The following is a 23,585-nucleotide window of genomic DNA, read 5'->3' on the forward strand; positions in this document are numbered from 1 at the left end:
TTGATATAAAAAAACAGGCTGCTAGAATTGGTATTGTGTCTACTCATTCCCCTGGATACCCTGTCCGAACCCACTGAAAACAGGTGACCACATGTATTTCGAGAGGAGGGATGTACCCAGGGTAACAATGGGCAAATAGGCAGCGATGTGTGCAGTCCAAGGCAGTGGGAAACGTGTGAGCTCTGTGGTTGTCTTCTCATTCCCCGACACTCTGGACAATCCTTCCCAGCCTTGCCTGAAGGGAGGAGTGGTTGGGGCTCACCTTGGGTGATCTCCATGAGAAATCCTGCACTGTCACAACACTTCCCTTTGCATAATTTCTCTTGCTGCTAATCATCACAGCTCAGACTGTGAACCCTGTACTGTAGCCATACTGCTGAGTTATGTATCACTGTATTTTTCCTGAGTGATGTTCAGTTGCTCACATATATGGTCTTAGAGTGGTTGTGATTCCCTGCTAGAGAAAGTCTCTTTATTTTTTTCAATGTTGCCATCATCAGTCAATAGTATTCAAGCTATGATGTTGGGGTGCTCTGGCTAATTCTGCCTTCTAGTTGTGGTCAGATCATGATCAGGGCATGCATTACTAGTGTGGCCACATGTCACCTGCATCTCTCTTGAGAGAAGGAATGTAGGGCACATGCTATACTGCCCTGGAGCCCAGATGGATTCATTTATCTCGGGACCAGTCCTGCAGGTCTTATATTCATGCAATTCCCACCAAAGTCTGAGGCAGCTCTGTCTGCTATGTGTACAGCACCTCAGAGCTCTTTGCTTGGTAGGTAGAAGCCAGGTCACCCTGTCCGAGCTCATGCAAACTCATGTCATTCATGTGACGAAAGGACCGAAAGCTGGCTTCTCTGCAAAAGCTCAGGGCTACTGTTGAGCATCAATAGCTGCAGCTGTGCTGCTTGTGGCTTCCACAAGGCATGGTATAAATTCACACACGCCTGAACAGTGCTGAGCAGATGTACCCAAAGGTACAATGTGCATTTAACAGGAACCTCACAAACAGCTAACTACACGAGCAGATAAACTGTATGACCTAGATTTATAAGGAGTGTTATATACAAAGGAAAAAGAAAGAGTCAGCATAATTATATTATTTTTTTTCCCTGACTTAACACTTTTTTCCTGACTTCTCTTCTGTTTGGCAACTTGGTACCACTTAGGATTACGATTGGTACCATACAAGTAGTGGAGATTATAAAACAGGGAAAAAAAAAAAAGAAAAGAAAAAGATTTCTAACAAAAGCTTCACGCTTGTTCAGTTTCTTTGTGACTACTTAAGCTATCATGCTAATACAAAGAGATACAACAGGAATAGCACCCTGAAACCACATCTGCTATTGTTTGATTCTTCTGAAAGTCCTCGAGTGCAGGTGAGAGAACACATCAAATTTCAGCTCTTCAGCTGAACCAAACTGCAAATGCCCTCATATTCAGGGTTTGGTCTTCCTCTCAAGTCCTTACTACACTTAGGTAACTTAAATGCATGACAAAAATGGGATTAAATCCTTGTCTGACATACTTTTGTCTGCATTGAGAAGTACATATGCTCTAATTATAGTCAAGATATACACTGATATATTATTATATGAATGATACCTAATGTAAGTCACAGGCAGAAGTCAAACGTATTCTGCAGCTGGTTTTGTTGAGGGAGCTAGTCTCTGCTTTTACCATCAGAAAATACGTGTCGACAGCTTGTTATTGGCTTTAATTGAGTCCCTCTTTATTGACAGCAAAACGCCCTGAGATATCTGGATCATTGCTGCTCTGCAAATCCTTACTTGAATCTTGCCATCTTGAGAAAAAATAATGAAAGTGAAGACGCTGTGCTTTGAAGGGTGTTATTTATCAACCTATGCACTAAAAATTAGTCTCTTAACTATAACTTTTATGACCTTGGCATTTAGCTGTGTCTTAATAGAGCTAATTCTGAGTATTACATGCGTGAGCAGTCTGTATCTCACGATTTCTTCTACAACATAAATCTGTGATCTGCTATCTTTAAGGCAAGCAAACGCATTCCTACAAAGCGAAGGTATGAATACGTATCTCACCAGCAACTCTATGTATTTGATCTCACTCATACAGACAAAGTTGCTTACCCCTCTGGGACAAAGTTTTGCAAAATAGCTCCAGATTACCATGTGAGAAAGTATATTAATTACTATACCTTAGGATATGCTATACTACATCCAATATACTACCATCTTATGCCCTACTTTGTCTCTGGCATGAGTTGTCTGCTTGTCTTGTCTGTTTGCCCATATGTTTAAGGTAAATAAACACAGATGAGATACTTCAAATGGTGGCCACACTCAAACAGCACAGGCTGGTATAGCGTAAGAGCAGCCTTAGCATGATTCTGATGCAGGCACCACCTCAGGAGAGGGTACACCAGCCAAGTAAAGGAGGGGTGGGAAGCCATCACCAGGACAGGTAAGCATTCTTATTTATCCAACTTACACACTGAATATTTGGTATGAGATATTATTATGATAATATACTGATATAATATCATGCATGTGAAATTTCAGCTATTTGCAGATTAAGTGTTTGTAGGATAAACCTTTAATTGACAGGAAAACAATCCTACAGTAGAGGAGCTCCAAGTCCTAATATAAAAAGTGCTCAGACTGAATTTAAAATTTGAATTTCACTTGGTCCAAAACACTATAGAGAAAAATGCAGGCTCCAGAGATCAGCTAGTCTTAAAGAGAATTTCCTTTTAAGGTGATGTCTACAATATCAGCACCTGGAAAGGTATGCTAAGTCTATGAAATGCAGCAACAAGGACAAATACACAAAACTGCATTAGTTTTTAAAAATCTGTTTAGCTTAATCCCTAGACATGAAAACAAAGCCATGTATTTTAAATGCGAGCTAAGGTGATTCCAAACATGGCTATATATACAAGGTCTGGTGTGACTTAGTCCTTAGTGAGGTACCACTCACTGTTGCAACCAATTAATTCCCCTTAATTAATCATCTCCTGGCTGTGGATCAAACTATTGAGGTTTAGTTGAGGTCTAGTGGAGGCTGGGGTCTAAATTCAAAGTGTATAGTTTTGTCAGGACAAGAAGGAGGCCCCTGGGTGGCATGAGATCTTAAAATGAATCTACAGGGGCCGTGGTGAGAATTCAGGTGTGGGAAAAGAAAACACAATATTCTTACCCTCTGGAACTTGAAAATGACAAAACAACCACTCTTCCCTGCGCCTGAATCATTTAAAAGGAAAATGAAATGAAACTCCTTCTGTTTTCTGCCAATACCTATTAATACAGTAAAATAATGAATGCAAAAATCAGGAAAAGAAAAAAAGAAATACCATGAAGAAACTTGCAAGCACACCATAAAGAACCAGTTCCAACACAGATGAGCAGCTCCTGCCTTTCTGAGGAGAACAGGCATTTACTGGCAGAGGAACGGCAAGCTAGAGAAAAAGCTCCTGCGGATGGAAGTTCCTTCAATGGCACAGAGTAAAATATCAGCTGATAAAAAGACATATATTTTAGCCCTTGGGGAGCTGATTATGGGCTTTATAGATACTTCAGTTTGTTTGAAAATGGACCATTGGAGATGAAGACTGCGAAACTCATGGGATATGTAAAGACAAACTCTAAGGTAGTTTTGAAAACTGGTACAATTAGGCTCTGGTAAATTACTAATAGGAATAGAGCAGTAGGAGACAGTTCTCTAGAGGCAAAAATTGAGGTGTTAGGGGCCCTAGAAACCTCTAAGTGTCATGCTCTGAAATATTACTGCACTCCTGCAGCTTCAACGTGTAACTTGAAAAGAGATGCATAGGAAAATTTTATAAATGTACTGAGAATGGGTGAAATATTTTGTACAGATGGTGCCTATTCAGGAAAATATGTTTTGCCCTAAACCAAAACAGAGCAAGGCTTCTGTTACTAGACGTTAATGTTATAGTTTCTAAACAAAAGACTAGAGAAAGCCAGCTGGCACAGAAAAGCATATAGTTCAAGATGACACATACCTAGGGGTGGGAATGTTATTAAATCCACTGTATTATTAGGAAAGAGGACAGGAAAAGTTATTAATAAAGTCCAGGAAGGAACAAGACAAACAGTTTCTATGTGTGAAGTGTATGAAGCAGATCATGTAAAACAGACAGACAGAAAAAAACCCCGAGAGATATTTGTGCCTCTACAGATATGTAAAAATTGTAAAACTGCTGAGGCAGCTTGCGCTGGTTTTCAGCTGTGAATCTGACCTAATTTGGCAACTAAGAAGTCTGTTGAAAGAAAGTAACTGTTGGAGATGATATGGCCAAGGCACACACTGGTATAGCCCTGTCGAAATAGGCCGTTTCTCTGAAGGATCAGTACTATTGTATCACAGAAAGCTTTGTGTCATATCCAGTAAACAATTCAGCTGCATCAACAAATGAGACAGAATTTCCATGGGCTGAAGTCTGTAACCGCAGGACTCTATCATCAGTCACAAATGAAGGTGGAAAATGTGGCAGCAATGTGCTTGGGATAGAAAAACAGCTGTGAGAGCAAAAAATAGGGAAATAAGAGAACCCTTCAAGTACCTCTAAAAAATCTGGGAAAAGGCACTGAGGTGTGATGTGTGTGTTCAGGCACCCACAAGTGCAACTCTTCATGGAAACCATCCATTCAAGATCCAGAGGGAGCTCTTTGCAAGATGAGGAGAAGCAGCTCTTGATTCAAGCCTCTGTCATCCTGAGCTTCGGCAGCAGTAGTTACAACAACCTGGGGTCTCCTGCTCCTCCATCAGGACACCCAAGAGCTTTGGCCTGTAGCCTCTTGCAAATTCATCTCTACAAGTTCAGCTGCTTAATTAAAAAAATAATATTCTACATCTCTGTGTGAAGTTTGACCCTACCAGTGTTTAGTGGACATGTCTAAGGAGACACACCTTCTCCTTTACTTTTATTTCTGGATCCTTAAAGTGCTTGGCTGGAAGATACACAGCAGGTTGTCCCAGCTGTCGCTTTGGGCCATTGGCACAATCAGAGCTGGATTATTGCAAAGCCCAACAAAGAAAGGAGCCTACTGGTGAGCCTGGCCCTGAGCTACACCAGTACAAAATTAGGTCCTGGAGAAATACCAAAGGAAATTCTAATATCATTAAAGAATCCCTTTTCTTAAAAGCACCTCCTCCTGTCTCCAGAGAAGCAGCTGCTCTGACTGAAGGTAGAGAGAGCCCTTAGTTTGTACTCTTGAGTGTTATTTGGTGCTAATAAACCATGTGCACTTGGGACCATTCTCTGCTGTGGAGGTTGGCTGGCCAGGGACAGCCTCTGCCCACACTGTCAGGGTTCTTCAGCAGGTGATGGCGTGCAGCCTGCCTGCTCGCAATGGTCCTGGCTGCTGAACCCTGCTTGGGAGCCAGTGGGGAGGAATCAGCTAGCACATACTGAATTTGCATCAAGGAGCCTTCTTGTGAGCTAACGGTGCAGAGAAGCACATTCCAGTGCCCAAAACCTTTCCTTGGAGCTGATTAATCTACTGGCATTGATATAATGTAAAAATACAACTCCTTAGCCCCAAATAAATGCATAATACATGGAAATATCTGATGAGAAATGAGACTTGGTAGAAAACGGCAGGCTTGAAAACTGAGCTCTCGTGAGGGCTTCCCTATTGAAAAGTTTTGGTTCCCTTTTTCAGTCTCTTTTAGTGCCATAGATCTGGCAGAAGAATTGCCTCTGGGAGCACCTTCCCTGGCAGGCACCTGATACTTTGGCAGTGGCTAAAATGTGATTGGAGTCCCCACAGCAGCCACCTTCTCTTCTGAAACACCAAGGATGCATCCAGCTTCCTGGGACTAGAGATGGGATGGTGCATTTGAAAACACAACCCGTCCCCCTTGCCCATTGTGAAGGAAGATTGGAACCAACTACTTTCTCACTTCTCTTTCTGAGAATAGCAGAGATCATTTAATTATTGTTAGTACTTAGTTCCCAGCTCGGTTTTGGGACCTATGGCTCGTGCTTGCTCATGGGAAGTTCAGAGGCTCGTGGCCATCTCAGGGTTTTCCCACAGACCTGCCAAGCCTATGCTATTCCCAACCCTGCTGAAATCACTTAGGGCCAGGGCACAGCTCCTCCACTTGCTTTTGTTGGCCAGATTGCTCCTCCATGTAGCATCAGCCAGGAGATGGAGAGCCTGGCAGGGCGTGCGAGATGCAGTCACAGGTGCCTGTGACAGTCACTGAGCATTACAGCCCGCGGGGGGTGTGATGTGGTTTGGCAAGCAAGTGATGGAAAAAAACAGTGTTTAGAAGCTCCTTCAGAGAACTGAAGGAAACAAGTCCAATTCCATTCTATTTTAACATCTCAGCAAGGCTTTTATAAAAACATAAAGGCAATGAGAGAAGCTTTAGTATCCTTTATTTTTCTGTGTGCTTGTCTCTTGCTCTGCTGTGTAGTCATACACATATGCAGAAAGGAAGAGTGGGAGAAAAGGAAATCAGAGCTTTGAGCTTTAAAATAAATCAATTTTCTTGAGGATTGGGATTTAGTAAAGGTTGTGGATCACGTTTTCACAAAAGAGCCCTCATAACCCCTTCTAGAACCATCCAGCCAGCCATGTAGGTGACGAAAACCATAGTGTTCTAACATCTCAGATACTAAAGATAAGAGTGCAATGATAAAAGACATTTCATCACATGATGTGGGGAAAGTTTTGTACAAGTTAGGACTAGCTGCTTAGTGCAGGTTCCTCTTTCAATTCTCTGAAACTCTTCAAAAAAATTACATGCACACACATACAAAAAGAAAAAAACCAACAAATTTCAAAAGTGGTTTCCTCAGTTCAGACCTCCCACCACTCCCACACCATCTCTATAGATATTACCTCTAAGACATGCTATAAACTGCACATAAAAGTTACTTGTGTTTGAACTGTATAGTCTGATAGGTTTTAGACCATTGTGTTACATCATGTTATAAACTACTCTACCTGAAAAACTGAGGCTTGTTATTTAGTTTTGTTTGCCTGTTTCTGTACTGTAAAATAAATCTATCCTTCTTTTACCAAGACTAGTAAAAAGAGAAGACCCCTAGCAATTAATCAGCTAAAACCTATCTTTTTTTTTTTTTTTTAAGGCTATACAATCACAACAGGAAATATTTTGAAATAGTCACACTAATCACAAGACAGACTACTTTTTAGGCTGAACATGTGTTTATACCAGTCTCCTATTTTTAGGTCCCATCACATGCCAACTCCTTGTCGTTGCCATTTGTATTTTAATTATAGATGAAATAATAACTTCTGCTGTCTTCAAGGATAATAGGATCATACTTCATTCTTGCTTTGTTCTTAGTTTTTATACTCGAATTCAGAATCTGATAGAAGCAAAGAGTGAGAACTAGCTAGTTTACATTTAATTGTTTGGCTTTTGTTTGTGTCATAGTTATTGCCTTTTTTTTTCTTGTTTTCTTTAAGCAACTGGAGCAAAACAATGCTTGGAAAAGATGCTAATTTTGGCCTAAGTAGTGAAAAGGAATTAAGCGTCCAGATATTTTTAAGGAATCAGTCCTTAGCAGTAGCATTCCTCACTGATTTCCATGAATCTTTCTGCAAAACCAAAAGCAAAATCAAGCTCTTCTCTTGCTGCCAAAACTATCCATGAAAAAGTAGTAATGATACTTTGATTGGGAGATCAGTATGTCAGTGACCTCTCTGAAATGGCACAATGAGCAAAACGCTATGACTTTCTAGATCAGAGTAAGGATCCACCTTATTGAGCATGCCTGTGGAAAAGGATGGTTCTGGCACTCCAGGAGCACTTCCAAAGTGCTGGGTTGAAGGGGCTGAGGACAACATCCACAATGAGCTTCCTCATTGTCACTCCTGCAGAAAGCCATGTCAATAAGGAAACGAAAATGTTATCAACTTCTCTGTATCTTTTTGTGAAAAAGCCTCCTTGCAATAACAAGAGGTAGATGATTAAGAAGCAGAACTATTCTGAGAGTTGATAAGACTGTAGTTGTCTCCTTGAAGATGATAATCAGATTGTCTTCAGTTCTAGTGCTCTCTCAATTGCTCGATACTTTTTAAAAAGTCACTTTCCTACTCTGATTTTTTTTTTCTTTTGTGCTAATATATTTGCACTACTCAGTTACTTCACTGATGATGGCTTAAGAAATATTAGAGTCTTGCTTTGTAAATGTTCCAAGTATTATAAGGAGAACAAGCAGCTTTTGAAATTGCTGGCACAGTAGCTGCTTTTAACTAAAGAACCAATACGTAAAGACTATACTTGCCTGCTTACTCTAAGATGAAAATTGTTGCTGCAATAGACTATGCTTTTACTTAGAAGGTTTTCCATTCTTTTCTAGAATGCCTTAAGAAGTTAGATATGTTCTGTATCCTGGTTTACAGAAAACATTAATCCAATTAATTAACATTAGTTTACTCGAGTCAGTAGACTTGTTCTCATGGTCTGTAACTACATTTTTCCTAGACAAGGCACCAAGATCTCTCGTGCTATAACCTCTACAAACCTTTCAGTGGCTTCTTAAAACAATGCAGTAAACTTGATGAAATTATCTAAAATTATGACAGAAAGCTCTTGAATGAGTTTTTATGTCATCTTTTTGAGCGTCTAGTTCAAGCCATATTCAAGGGACTGCATGTGTCAAAACTGTGTTCAGATATTTTTCTTTTTAAATTGAGCACTTTCTTGTGCTTAAATTGTGATATCCAAATAATGAGACTTCCCAAATCAATTATAAAACCAGAAAATTATTTCTTTACAGGTAGTGGGGTGGGGTTGTTTGTTTGTTTGTTTGTTTGTTTTCCCCAAATTATTATAATGCAACGTATCCTAAGTGAAAAAATCTCCACAAACTGCAGGCTACAACAGGATTTTCTGGTTCCGAAATAACCAAATACCTCATATCACAAAAAACAGGGTATGACTTTGTATACAGGATTTCTGATGTCTTGTTCTTGTCAGTAGTCAAGCTCAAGAAAGCCACAGTTCAGCTGAAAACCAGTTAAAAGAGTTTCTTTAGAAACTGGGTGTAGAAAACGATTGTGGTTAGTTTTGCTTAATCACAAAAAAGACAGAGACACAGGAAAGCAAAAAGTACCTAGAAGCAGTTAATACAGAATAAAAATCCTTAGAGACAGCCTACAGCATCTACCATCCACACTTCCTCTACCCCAGGATGTAGAAATACAAGTAGACAGAGACACCTGCCTGCCCAGGAGTCTCCATGGCCCCAGCTGAGTTGTCCCACACCTCACCAGCTCACAGCTGGGCACTTTAGAATGAGATCCGGAAAACCAGGACATTGAGCAGCATGAAAACTAGACAACAGGAAATACCTTGGTTCCTGAGAAAGTAGAAGCTTTTGACCCTTTGCTGAGGGTTTCCAGGAGACCTCTAGCTACAACCATATATTATGACCAAATTTTCTCCTGAAGCAAGGTGCTTGCATCAGTCTTACCTCACAAAAATATAGAAGGATCCAAACCAGCAACAACAGTAATGCTCACGTTTCCCAAGTATCATTCAATGCAAATGTGGGAGATATTAATTAATTTCTCTCTTCAGAGTGATGAGATTTGAATCTACAACTCCCACCAAGATTTTCTGTTAGTCACTTCATATAACATATAAACCACATTGAAATAGGAACTGAAATTTTGGTGTCTTCTCCTCTCAGGTACTGAACAAAACACTACAATAATTTTTTCACCCATGGTCTTTGTATCCCAGTTGCACCATGCAAACTGGAACAAATTCAGGTGCAGTGGTAAATTGTAGATAAATAACTTTGACATGGTGTTTAATGCATTTATGCAATAATGGTTGGCTCCAATCAGATTAGATAAACATCCTTAGTCTGCAGAGAGTGATCTAAGCATCCAGAGGATTAAACAGTTTATGGCATTTCCACCTTTATTCTGGCTGTATCCCATGCAGGGTCTAGTCCAGTAAGTCTCCAATAAGTGCTTTTACTATTTATGGAATACTTGGTCCTCAAAATGATACAGCACAAGAAGCAGTCTTTAACCACTCCACAACCGTGGATCATTTCAGGCTTTCAGTCTGAGTGGGGTAATAGGATACACGTGCTTCTGACCAGTTAGTGACAGGGCTTCATAGTTTTGATATTGGGCACCCTTAGCAAAAGCTGAGCAGTTAAAGACCTCAGACTTGAGTTTTAGCACTTAGAGTGACAATAAGAGAGTATTTAGGCTCCTAAAGCCCTTTTTTCAATGCTAGCATTAAGGTCATGTGTTGGAAATTCCACCTGTGAAGAAATCCTTTATCCTTTAGTGTGAGGTTGGGGTGAATGACAAGTATGTCAGGCATATCAACATGCAGAGGTCTGATGCTGGGCATCTGATGTGAGCCACAAATGCACATTCACCTTATTCTGCCTCCTGGGATTGTGACCCTTTCGCAGAAAAACCTCCTTGGCTTGTGCAGCTAAATCATCTTGTGGTGAGTGTGGCCTCACCCTGTCAGATTGCCTGTGCTGCCTGCTGTAAACCTCAGTAGCAGTCAAGTAAAAGTACTTGCCTTTCCTGCTTTTTTGGCAGTCCCAATAGTTCTTCTCTAGGTCAAAAGCCCTGGCAAGTATCCCATACTGTACCATTGCTCAATCAGCTAACCAGTCATCCCAGATCATTCATTATGTGTCCACAGACGTTTTAATTTTTCCCTCGCCATACACCTTCAGGACAGATATCCTGTCCGTATATCATGTCTCAGTAGTCTAGGACAGACATCCATCAGACAAAAGCTACCTGGCTCAGCTCTGAATTTTTGTAACATTCTCCCAGATAGAGTTGTTTGGATATAAGGGACTTGTGGAGGTGCAAGATGATGAGTCTGGCAGGTCATTATGGTGCCTTCACTGCAAATCACTAGGCTGAGTACTCATGATTCTTTCCCTCCTGACAGGCAGGAGTGAAGTAGGGCTGTTTCTTGTTGCATGAACATGCCTAATTTCCTGGGCTGTTCACAGAAGGATGATGAACCTCAGTTCACAGGGGTATAGGTCTCTACTTGCTCCACCTCTTTTGCTGAGGTCCTTTATGTATCCCATCCCCCTGCCAGGCTGGGATGGGAGAAGGACAATATAAAGATCCTACAGCTACACTGACTGTACTTATCTACTACAATTACTACACTTACTATGGATAAGAGGAGCAATTACACAGGGAGGTACCTAGGAACCTGTTTTCCCCTCTTTAAGGCTAGAGAAAAGGACTTCGATAAAAATGAAAGCTGAACTCACAGAGTTACAGCGTGGGGCAGGTTGGCCTCAGAGTGGAGACTAACCTAATGCTTTTTAACAGATCTAGGCTCATGGGACACACATGGAGTAGTTTACACACACCTCACCCCAGCACGAGACCTCAGCTATCTCTTGTGACATCCTGTCATTGCTGGTATGACTAATTCGTATCAGTGGGCATGTGGAGTCATCACTGCGAAGGACAGAGTTTGAGGGAAGTAGCAGGTGATCAGGTAATTTTTAGTCTTGTGTGATGGCAGGTAGCAAGCAATCCTGATACATCCTATGCAATGTGTGATGTAGGCTCATCAAAATAAAATGCTATTTCAAGGATGAATGAGAAGACCGTAAGATTCTCAGTGGTATAGGCCTGAAAAAAACCCCACTCCTAACAAACTGTTGTCACTTCTTCAACCCTGTCTGGCTTTTCCGATGAGAAGCTACCTGAAAATTGGCATGGTTTCCATACTCCCAGTTGGCTGGGAAGACGCATGTTTCAACTTATTCATAGACTATAACTGAGGGAGAAAAGTAAGAATATCTAAGAGATTGTATATTAAAGAGTTAAGAGGAAGGGAGGAGAAATAAGGAAGTAGTGGTTGAAACAATCTGCTTTGAAGCATACAAAAAGTTAAGAAAGACTTGATAACATTTTAAAGAGTGTATAAACAACACAGAAGAGCCTCAGACTAGGTGTTGGGGTTTTTTTGAGGGGGGGGGAATGGTAGGGGACCAGCCTTCAGAACTAGTTAAAACTGTAACGGGAACCTCAGACACGGAAACTTTGCATTTTTAGCTAAAGAACAAATACAGGTTTCTCACCCACCCAGACTGAAACATGAAGTGAAGGGGCTATTTCTAATATCAAGAAGAGAGGCTGGTTTCCAAACCCTTCCAGTGTAGGGTAGCACCATTTTTTTTTTCCTACCCAATTGTTTCATTTGAGATATTTTAGATCAAAAATACATAAAACAGAGCAAAGTTAAGTACTTTACCTTGAGGTTTGCCACTAAGGACAGCTGGACTGTCAGTGTTCATGATTTGCAAAGAACATTTACATACTCTATAATTCTGATCTAAGAATGTTATGCTGGCTTTAAAAACATATATTTGGCTGTCTCTCCACTGGGAAAACACTCTTGTCATTTTTCATCATTGAAAGTAGTCATTCAGCAGCAGTACAATCTTTGTAGCCCTAATATAGAAAAAATGTTCTAACGCTGAAGCCACTGTGTCTTGCAGATGTGTGTTCAAAAATGTGCTGTCATTTGTAACTGTCTGTACATAGGACATTGCCAAAATCTATGGCACCATGTTTCACCAGTGTGAGTTGTCGTGGAAAAGGACTTAGTTTGTGGATGGTTTTGGGTTAATTTATTTCACAAGTGAAATGAATGTGAATAAAATTAATAGAAAATAAATAGATAAAATTGAAAATATTTCATCTTGACCTTCAGAGCTATTGAGTGGCTTCATTGCTGCAAGCTTAACTTTCTGCTTCTATAGAATCCCATTTAACAGTTGTGCATGAAGCAATAAGACAGCATGTAGGAGTCTGTAAGATTTTTGTTTACCAGTATCACTGTGAGTTGTCTGTCTTCACTGCCTTTGATGGCTACACATCAAGAAAACTAACCTTTGGCTCAGACCTTGAAAAAGGAAATAAGCACCCACAAGGCATTCTCTACAATGCATTTCTCCTCCTCTGTAGGAGAACATTTCAGCATTAATGTTGACACAGAAAGTGCAGATGAATCTATTTCAGGGGAGGATTTTATGTTTGTCATCTTCTCAGAAGAAAGTAAAACAACATAATGGCACTGGGCTACTGAAATGGAAAGTGAAGGCCAGGCCTTTGTAGACCACTGTGGGGATGACATACACTAAGATGCCAGGCCAGGCAATAGTTTCTATGAACCAGTCAATCAATGCTCTTCACAGAAACAGCATAGTCTACTTGGACCTAAAAGTGAAAGACTCGGATTTTTCAGTCCACCTTCTTACCTGACAAATGAAGCTTTGTGGATGGGCATGTGGCTTCATCTGTAGGGCAAGGATGTGATGTGGGAGAATCCAGAAGGGGATGTGGGAGTCCTGGGTGACTGTCAGCCAGAGGCATCAAACACTTCTACTTCATCACTTTATCATTAATTTAGAAGCAAGAATATAAACAAAACCCAAACAACTACTAAGCTCAGCTACCTTTCAGCTTTGTTTGAAAAGGATCTTTGGTCTATGTTCACATTTCTCTCCTCCCCCTCACTGAACATGAATGTGTTGGTTAATTCTAGTCAAATTTGATAAAGGGTGTAGGTCCCAAGATTAACTAAATTTCTGTGCATTGCATAAAAATATTTGGCCAATTGGATGAAAGCCTGGGATTCAGACATTTATAATTCCACCCAGTGTTTTTTAGTTCCTTTCCCTGATTTCTGCAGCTGCATAACATCTTCTGTGTGTCATGACCATAATAACTCAGGAGGAGGTTGTGGACATGTGCAACTATAATAATGACAATCTTCACTACATAGTAATCCACTGGAAGTCACAGAATTGTAGTAAGAAAATACAGTAGTGTTTGCTACTGCCTACAGAGCCACCAGAGAGCTTGTTGGTGTTGTCTCCCCTTTTGGGAGAGTGTGACCATAAGTCTCATGCTAACTGCTCAAAATGCCTCTTACCCATCCATTTTTCAGCCTGGGATCTAAGCAAGAAAAACATAGACCAGAATAAATGGCAGAGTATTTCCTGTGATTATAAAGAACAGTCTGTAAATCCTACACCAAATCCTGCCTGACTCAACATGACAGACTGAATTATGAATGGGCCAAGAGCAAATGAATGTATGTATCTTCCATTGAAGTGAACAGGAGAAGAATGCATTTAACATTCTGCTCTCTTGGCCCCACAGCTGGACACAAAAATATCTTTTGATATAGAAGCATAACTTTGTTTCTAATGCCTGGCACACTTTTAATTTCTCACCAGTGCTTTGTGAACAAACCTCTACTTTTTTTTTTTTTTTTTAATTTACTAGAAAAATTTAAGCTGATGATATAAGGTGAGAATGTTTTACTTTGCTGAGACAGGTGAGGACAAAGCAGCATTTACAGCTCTTGTAACATGTGAGGCCGAACTGTGAAATCATTGCCAATAGCAAGCAGCAAAACTATGGTTTTTATTTCAAACATGAGGAAGTCAAATCCCCAGATACCCCCATGCTCTTCAGAAGTAGGTAAGGATGTTTCTGAACACCTATTTTTCCTTCTACACTCATGACTACACTAGTTCCAGAGACAAGTTAGAGCAGCCAGAAGAGTAAGCACCACCAAAGGAGCTGATATTTCTGTAGTACAACTTGTGTCTCTCTGCTCTCCTGCTGCTAACTGGCATAGGAATAATCTTTGCACTTGCTCGTGTTCTCCGTAAAACAAAGTGATCCCCAGGCACTGCTGTGAGAGACTTCGAAGTTCACTTTTGCAGCACTGCAGCTGCAAAAACTGGGAGGTGCTGAGAATCCGCCCTACTCAGTGTAAACAGTTTCAATCTGAGGATAGACCAACCATCTATGTTATTGATTTCCAGATTGGTTATGATCTCTGCCTCTCTCATATGGGGGTTCATGTACCCATTTAAGAGAGCACACAAATATTAGCAGGAATAGAAGCGACTTGAGCAAATCTATCAGCCTACTTATAACTTATTAAACTGTGCTGTGTCCTGTTGGTTTCTCTGAGAATTGTTGTTGATAGAAAACTTTTCACTTAAAGATCTGAAAAAAAGCTTTTATGAGTATATATTATTTAAAATCTAGAACATATAACATACATTGAACTTGAAACATCTCAGTCATAAGTTTGATGCTATTTCATCCACCAAGAACAGGTTTTAAGGTTATGTATCAACACAGAAGAAAATTGCTGAGATTGCTAAAGCCAGACATCTAGCAGGAAATGTCATTCTTCATCTTCTCAGAGGTGCTAACGCTACCTTTATGTTCCACAGGAGAAATGAATGACTGAGAAGGCATTTCTTCATGTGAAAGAGTGGGTTCCAGATATTTTCTTTAACAAGCACGTACAGATTTAGGTCATGAATTTGGCTCATAAGGAGATGTTGTATGCAATGTGTAAAGCAGTGTTTAGTTCATTTTAAGGACTTGATCCTGCTCCTGCTTAACTCAGTTTCACATTCTTGTACTAGCAGTCAACTTCTGTTAGTTGCAATCATGGATAAGATGCAAACTTTTTGACTGACTTTATTTCTAATGACCACAACAGCTCTGATCATTGCACTGATTTTTTAAGTACTGAATAACTGAGATCATCAACTTTGCAGAGACCTGCAATTAAGGAGAGGATGTCCATTATGAAAATATCTTGTCTTTTCCTTCCTTGTCAAAATACTCACAATACTTACATAGCTCAGGAAGGTTACTGCTCTAGCAGCCTGGACAAATAAACAGGTGAAGAGCCTGGGAGCCAGAATTTCTTCAGGAGGTTCCCTTGGTTGCTTTGCCGTTTAATGATCTTACTAGTGAAAAGCTGGAAATCAACCAGCTGAAGAGAGCAAATCAACCCAGCTGACAAGAAACTTAACAAGTCACCTGGCTGAAAAATGGACAAGTTCAAGCCCACCTATTTCCATTTGATCTTTGTTGGAACCAATGCCCTCCCAGCAATTTTCCAAAGGCAAAATACTCCATCAGAAACATTTAGACTCTTAACTTCATTGTTCAATGAGTGACACTATGTCCTACGTAGAGTGCACCATTCAAACTCTTGTCCTCAATAACAAATAGATAATTTGTGGGCATTTTTGTGGCATCCAGTGTTGTAACATCAAAGTGCTTCAAGAAGAATCACAAACCTTTTATTTGCAGCTTTTCTCTAATATGAAGATTATTTAACCTCATATTAGAAACAGGAAGGTGAGGAACGGGGGCCCTGAGTCTCCTAGGACTTCATTCCTAAGAGCTTTTGGCATTACATAAAATGTTATTGTTTCAAAGTCACATTTCTGTTGACTATATCTGTATCTGCGAGTACTCAATACTTCTGCAAGTTAGATCCAGGTGTCTTTTCAGAAGCGTTTGAAAATGAGGAACTCAGAGTTGGTATCTTTTCTGAAAGCTCAACCCCTTTAAGCCAGATCTGAAACAGGATTTCAGGCTTTGTAAGATGGGCATCACATGGGTGAAAGGATTAAGACACTAATGAATTCTTAGGTGTCTCAGAATGAGATCTGAAGTAGTCAGCAAAATGATGAGGTACAGTGTGAAGTCAGTACTCTTTACATGCTACACACAAACGTCATCTGGAGGAGATTATGGATGAGTCTTAGAAACATGAAAACTTGTAAAAAAATCTTTGTGAATCTCTGTGAATCTCACAGAACATCCTTCCTTTTGCTGGAAAACTACTGGGACACCTGAGCCTTGAACCTCTTAGTGAAGTTTCCTTTTATGAAGATTCCCTGTTGCCTTTTCTTTCTGGGGACTGAATATGATTTGCTTCAATCTTCTAAGATGATTGACAGAAGAGAAACACTTCCCTTCCCTGACTAGAGTAGCGGTTAAGGTCAGGAAATAAATGCCTCAAGTTGCCTCCCAAGTCTTACCATGAGACTTATTATCTGATCAGGAGATTGTTTTAACCACAAAGCTGTTGGGTACTGTCCATATTTCACATCAAAGATGTACAATAAAAAATTATATATATGACAACTGAGGAAAAAATGAAAACACTGTGCAGGAGGGTGAGATATTCTCTAGCCTAGTGAGAGGGCGAGTAATCTGTAAGGGAGTAGACAGGGCCTGGTCTCTACTCTTTAGATTGGCCTTTGGGGTTATTCAGTGACTACTTAGTGTGAAATAGTGTCTTTGAAGGTGGAAGTAGAGATCCGGTATTTTTCCTTCTGCCTGAACAATATTTCAGGTATCTTCTCCTTTTTTGTCCAATGACCACTGCTTGTTTTTTCCAGCTTCAGTTGACCAGGTGAAAATCAGCCCAGACTGTGGTAGCCAGCATACTAGCCAGCTAGCAAGGAAGGAGCTGGATAAGGCTTTAAGTGTTTTCCAAAGAGAACGTTGAATGTGCATATTCTTTCTCATAGGAGTGTGCCCTGGAGGAGGAGTTACACTATTTCCTCATCCTTGACTGTATTTGAAAAGAAAGCATTTATATTTCTAAAGGAGAAACTCTGTTGATCTGATGTGCTTTAAGCATGCTCCTTACTGGCCCTAGGCCAGCTCTCTCAGTCCTGTCAAAATCCAATTGCTCTGTAATTGCAAATGGATATCTGCTCTATACTTGTCCTTAAGTATCTTAAGTACTGCTATCTTAAGTACTGCAATCTTGTGTTATGACACACAACTACTAGGGGATAATTTCCTAGTAGTCAAAGGCTGTATGAGAATCATCCCCACTTGGAGGCGAAGCTCTGAAATTCCACCCTACCTCCATTTCAGGCATTTCTCATGTATCCATTTCTTATGGAGATGCCCTTTTCTCAGCATCACACAAGGCATAACCTAATTTCGTAGGACATAACTCAGCCACCAAAATCATAAGGCTACTTTGTAATTTCCTGCAGTCCAACTGCTTAGTTAGCTTGTGTCTTCCAGCTGCAAGTATATCATGGCTGACCAGGCAGTCAGGCAACAGTCTCCCTCTGAATGGACTGTTGATTGATTTTGTGTGTGTGTGCTGATTTATTCTTCTGTGATGTAATTATTCTTCTGTTATCTTAGATGATTGAGGGCTATACCATAGTCCACACGCACAAGGGAGCTGTTACTAGATAAAGAGTATATCAATATTAGTAAATTAAATGCTGTCAGAACCTAGGCTTAGGCCATGAAATTCACTTTCTTGGGCTGTTACAGTTCTGACACAGTTCTGATTCCCTCAAGCAACTCTGGGCCACACACAACCATCTTGTGTGATTTAGAAGTTATCATAGACCAAAGACCATTCCCAAAAAAGAGTTTGGATGCAGCCATCATATTACAGAGGCTGAGAAGAGCTGCTGTTACAGATGCGTCAAATAAGCTGAAGACTATGATGGGACCTAGCAAATGCATGTCATGAAAAATTAGCTGGGTAAAAACGTGTTTTCTGTCTAGACCACTAGAGGGTGCAGACAAACCTACTTTGACCTGAAGAATATTTTTCAGTTACTGAGACCTGGATATTTTAGGTTTTTCTCCAGCCTCTTTGAGGAAAATTGCTGAAGGATTGCATCATACTGTCCTCCACAACTCACATAGAATCACAGAGTCATAGAATAGCTTGGGTTGGAAGGGACGTTCAAAGGCCATTTAGTCCAACCCCCTGCAATGAGCATGGGCATCTTCAACTAGATCAGGTTGCTCAGAGCCCCGTCCAGCTTGGCCTGGAATGTCTCCAGGGATGGGGCATCTACCACCTCTCTGGGCAACCTTGGCCAGTGTTTCACCATCACCCTCATTGTGTAAAATTTCTTCCTCATATCTAGCCTGAATCTCCCTCTTTTAGGTTGCTACATCATCTGTATCATGTAACCCAAAGTCCATCTTTCTGCCCTTAAACGCTGTCCAGACATGGCCCTCTGTCCTTGTCTACTTCAATTTCATTTTATTAGTTTTCCTCTTCTCTCTTTTTTTTTTTTTTCTTTTGCCTCACGATTTCTGTTTCTGCTTATCTACAGTTTCCTACCCTAACTCTTGCCACCACCCTGTGCTCCAGGAAGATTTTCCTTCGATCCCTGCGCTGCGTGACTGTAACAAGATGAAGTAAGAAAAGTACAAAGCCTTCATCTGCTGAACTATTGTAGCCCACAAACAGGGTCTACTCAGTGTACCCAGGATCCTGGAAGAACAGCATTTCAACTGGGCATGATAGAGAGAGTCCCAAAGACTGATCATATTTTTGAGAAGTTGTGGGGGAAAAACAGAAGGAAAAAAGAAAAAGAAAGATTCTTTACAAGATTATTCCTTTCTTTGTGCTTACTCACTTACTCAAAGAAGAGGCTTGTGTTCCTGCATATTCCCTTATTGCCTCAGCAATTGCCTCATACAGCTAAACTCTGCGTGTAACATCCTGTCAAAGAAAAGGCAAAACTTTTCATCTCAAATGTTGATCAGACTTACAGGCAGATCCCTAAGGAATTTGTCTCGCCATGGTCATCGCTGATGTTTCCATGCTGTAGCAGATCAGATTTCCTCTATGAGTAGGAGCTTCAGAAATGACAAAAAAAAAAATCTTTTAAGAATCTGTTGTTACAAACAAATTTTTTTAAAAGGAGCACATCTAAAGATAATGCTGAACAGTAACAAGCACTGATAACACTGCATTTCACAGCTTTAAAACAAAGTTCACTAGCTGTAAAATGTACCTGTGCAGAATTAATAAAGATGTATAAAATCCACATCAGAAGATGAAGAGAAGATAAAAGAACACATACTTTTTGGTGACTTGATATTTTCTCCTCTTATTTTTGCAGATCTAAGTCAGATGCAGTGTATCTGGTAGTAACTCTAGCTACTTCATCATAATTGTACCGGTGTGTAATTTCTGCTGTTATTTCAAGGCTTAATCAGCAATTGGGAGAGTGAGGATATGAGGGTAAAATACTTTTCAATTCATGAGTTCTTGAGCCTGAATTCCTCATGCAGTAGTGTGAAAATGTGACAAAAACGTGCAGCTCTTGATGAACAAGCTTATAGATGCCTCGCCCCAGCCTGAACAACTCTCAGACCCTCATCAGTCTGTGCGCAAAAAGGCAGAATCTCTCTGTTACGGTATCAATGACAGCAAAAATCCAGCATTTAAAAAAAAATGAGCTGTTGAATGAGGTGAATACAGATCTCTCTCTCTGTCCGAGTGTTTAGCTTTAGCTGGAAAACGAAATGAAAAATAAGACTACCAATGGAAAATGTCGGTAAGGACGGAAGGTTGCTGATCAAAAATATCTGAAAAGAGACCAGATCAAACTGACATTACCAGATTCAAAGGATGTAGAAAATGAACACTGTGGGATATTTCCTATTGATTACCACCTAAATTTAGACAAAAATTGGATTATATTATCTATTTCAAATCTAATTTAAAATAGCAACACTGACTCTCAGGCTGAGTCCCTCTCAGGTTTCCTGTGTAGAAATAGTAAGCCCAGGAGGAACACCAGGTTGACCTTCTTATTTGAGAGCTGGCAGTAAGAGTAAACAAGCCCAAAAAACAGTCCCAAAGACATTTACTTATGAAATTGGCTCATTTCACCCATGAAGTTTTGAGGCAGTAGTCAAGGGCCAAACCCTCTAATTTCTATAAAGTCATTTTTCAGAGGAGAGGTCCATTTTCAGGCTCATTTTGCACACTGTGAAAATTGTGAGAACAGCGTCAATAAATCAGTCTGATAAGAAAAATCTCTTTCTGTCCATTTGGAGGCTTTGCAAACTTTGGTTGTCAGTGGTGAAGCCCTCTAGACTTCTGCCTCAAAACAACTTTTTATCTGGAAACTATGCAAATATGAAGTAAAGTTGTTAGGTGGCAGCTTGTGTGCAGAACACCACCACATTTTAAAACACATTGAGAAAAAATCCTAGTATTTCTTCATTGTTGAGCAGGGCAGAGCGAGTCCACCACAAGATAAATCTTGAGGCTGGGCTGTGGGCTGCCGGGTTTGTCCCCTCTAGCCACTTGGACAGAACACAGCAGTTACTGGAGGAGACCACATTTATCATACAAGGAATGTTTTTTCTAGGGCTTGTTTCTTTTCCATCCTATTATGCCACGACATAAAATGTACACCTCCCTCCAACAGAGAGCGGAGGAGTACACTCTTTTCCCACACCAAAGAAAGATACTCAAGCTGAAAGAAACCACTGAGGGCAAACATTTAAAATCACCTAAGCTGGTCTTTTCTGCACTTGCAGTCATCAGTGAGATCAAAATTGTCTGCACAGGCAGATGCATCTGAGTTGAACCCAAACCCATTCTGAAAGACAGAAGGTGAATCATAGAATCATTTTGGTTGGGAGAGACACTCAAGTGAGTCCAACCATAACCTAACTCTAACACTAAACTATGTCCCTAAGAGCCTCACCTATACTTCTTTTAAATGCGTCCAGGGATGGTGACCCCACCACTTTCCTGGGCAGCTTGTTCCAGTGCTTCACAACCCTTTCCGTGAATAAATGTTGCCTAATATCCAATCTGAACCTTCCTTGGTGCAACCGAACGCCATTTGCAACAAATGTACCTGAAGGGATGTTGAAAACTGAAGACAGAATCAATGGGTAAGCTGCTCGTTGGTGAGAGGGGAGGCCTGGGTTTAGTTTGCTCTTCCCACACAAAGCTGCTGAGTTCTGTCCCTTGAGCTGTGCCTACGCAGTATCTGGGAAATGCGACTGCAGGATGGGTAGGCACACCTCACCCAGCTTTCATCTAGCAAGATGTAGCATAGGCTGCACATATTTAGCAGCTAAGAGCACACAGATCTGTAAGGAACAGCAAACTGCTTAGCATCAATACTCAAACTGAGTATACTCAGACTGAGGCTGGTACAAGTGTTCCTACCCATGCCATAGCATCTTCCCTAGCAGAGTGGTGACATCTCTCTGGCCATGTCTAAACTGATGTACAGCTGTTTGCAAGGGAAGACCTGGAATTCTTGATCAGATTGCCTGTGCTGGGAAACTGTGAAAACCAGGACATACGTCTGGCTTCAACTGGGATTCACCCAAGTTCCTCAGCTGTAGATGACAGTGACAAAACTTCTGTGGCTCAGAGTCTTTTAAGGGGGAAATTCAATACAGAGGTCCACGTGCTACTGTAGTAGCAATCTCACAAGTAAGATGAAGGTGATTTGGGAAGCAAGTCCAAACACTGATGGGACTTAACAAATGCTTTTGAAAACCCCAGTTAGATTTTCCCAGCCACTACATATATAATCCAGAAAGTGTTTATACTAAACACTGAGCTCAGTCAAGGAGCCAACGTCCAAACATTAAAACTGATTACAAGCAAAAACTTAAAAAGAAAAAAGAAAAGATAAAAAGCAAATGCCAAAAACCTGAAGCTCCAGCATAAAGCTTCACTTAGGGATCCTCACAGCATGTATAATTTCACTTTTTGTAGAGCAACTTGATGACAGCACTTTATTACAATAACTTCCCTACAGATGGCTATTTTATACTTATTTCTGAACTATTAAAAAAAACTTCACACAAGTAGTCTCTCTCCCTGCCTATTAAGAGACAACAAATACAGTATGAAAGAGTGCACTGTGTTACAAGACTTCCTTCTGGTACCCGTCTGTCTGAGCTCAGTTTTTATGCATCAAAAGACCCCAAAGAAATTAAATTGTTCTATGATATGTTTCCACAGTCACTTCTGTGTATGTGTTTGGTTGCTGCAAACCTCAGGAACAGTCTCAGGATGACTACAATACGTGACTCTGCAATAGCTAAAGATAGATATCAGGTCCAAATTTACAAATAGAACTGGTCCAAAATTATCTGGTTGCTGGTTTTGCTTTTTTTTCCCCCAATATGTAGAAGGTCATTCTTCTTCCTTTTAAAAATATCATTGAAGGCACACTATGATTTTTACTACTCTCCTTACTAAAGCAAACTGTACACCTGAGAAAACCTTATTTTGATAGCGATTTGTGCAGAGTGAACTCTCTACAACTGGCGGTAAGGGTTTTCTTTCTCTTTTACTGCAGTATTTGCTGTCATCATTCTGACTTCTGAATATGTGTAATATAACTTCTTCATTATTATTGCTCTATTATTAACCCATACAGTTCTTTCATCATTTCTACAGCTCATAGTCATCTGGCACAAAGACGCATGTACTTCTTGAATTGCAAAGAACTTTGTTCTCCCTTCAGATGTAAATAATAGGAGGGAGAACAAATCAGTCTTAATCAGGTCTGACTCCACTGAAAAACGATTTTGAATTAACAATCAAGAAGTGAAAAGCTGTATTCCTTACCTGGTCTGGGATGTACAGTGCACCTTGAAAGCCTCTTAAATGACAGAGAAGAATTAGAAATAGTTGAAAGTTTGTACTCATCCAACCACAGGGCTCAGGAAATGACCGTGTATTTTGCAACGATTAACTCCTTCCTCACTTTTAACGTCTTTAAGTACGGTAAAAAAATCCATCTTACCCTTCCACTGCAGTTTTGGCAACTGATGCCATGCCTTATACATGATTTCTGTTTCACACTGAGAATATGCAGGTGGCCAGAGAAGATTACTCTGATCACCTCCATGGAAGAGAGAATTTACAGTGTCTTCTGCATAACTGTGACCAAGTATATTTCA

The 23,585-nt window shown here is 40.4% G+C and overlaps 1 protein-coding gene across 1 annotated transcript in view; it reads right to left on the bottom strand.

The window, feature by feature from the left end:
- P2RY8 (P2Y receptor family member 8) overlaps positions 1-23,266 on the bottom strand; it is a 35,405-nt gene extending 12,139 nt beyond the window's left edge. Inside the window, exons 1-2 of the mRNA XM_080349544.1 lie at positions 23,251-23,266; positions 19,401-19,487 (exon numbers count right to left, since the gene is read on the bottom strand). The gene's annotated coding sequence lies outside the window, so the exon portion shown is untranslated. The remainder of the gene's footprint in view (positions 1-19,400; positions 19,488-23,250) is intronic.
- Between the last annotated feature and the right edge of the window lie 319 nt (positions 23,267-23,585).

The sequence above is a fragment of the Nesoenas mayeri genome (assembly GCF_963082525.1).
Source record: "Nesoenas mayeri genome assembly, chromosome: 1".
Lineage (NCBI taxonomy): Eukaryota > Metazoa > Chordata > Aves > Columbiformes > Columbidae > Nesoenas > Nesoenas mayeri.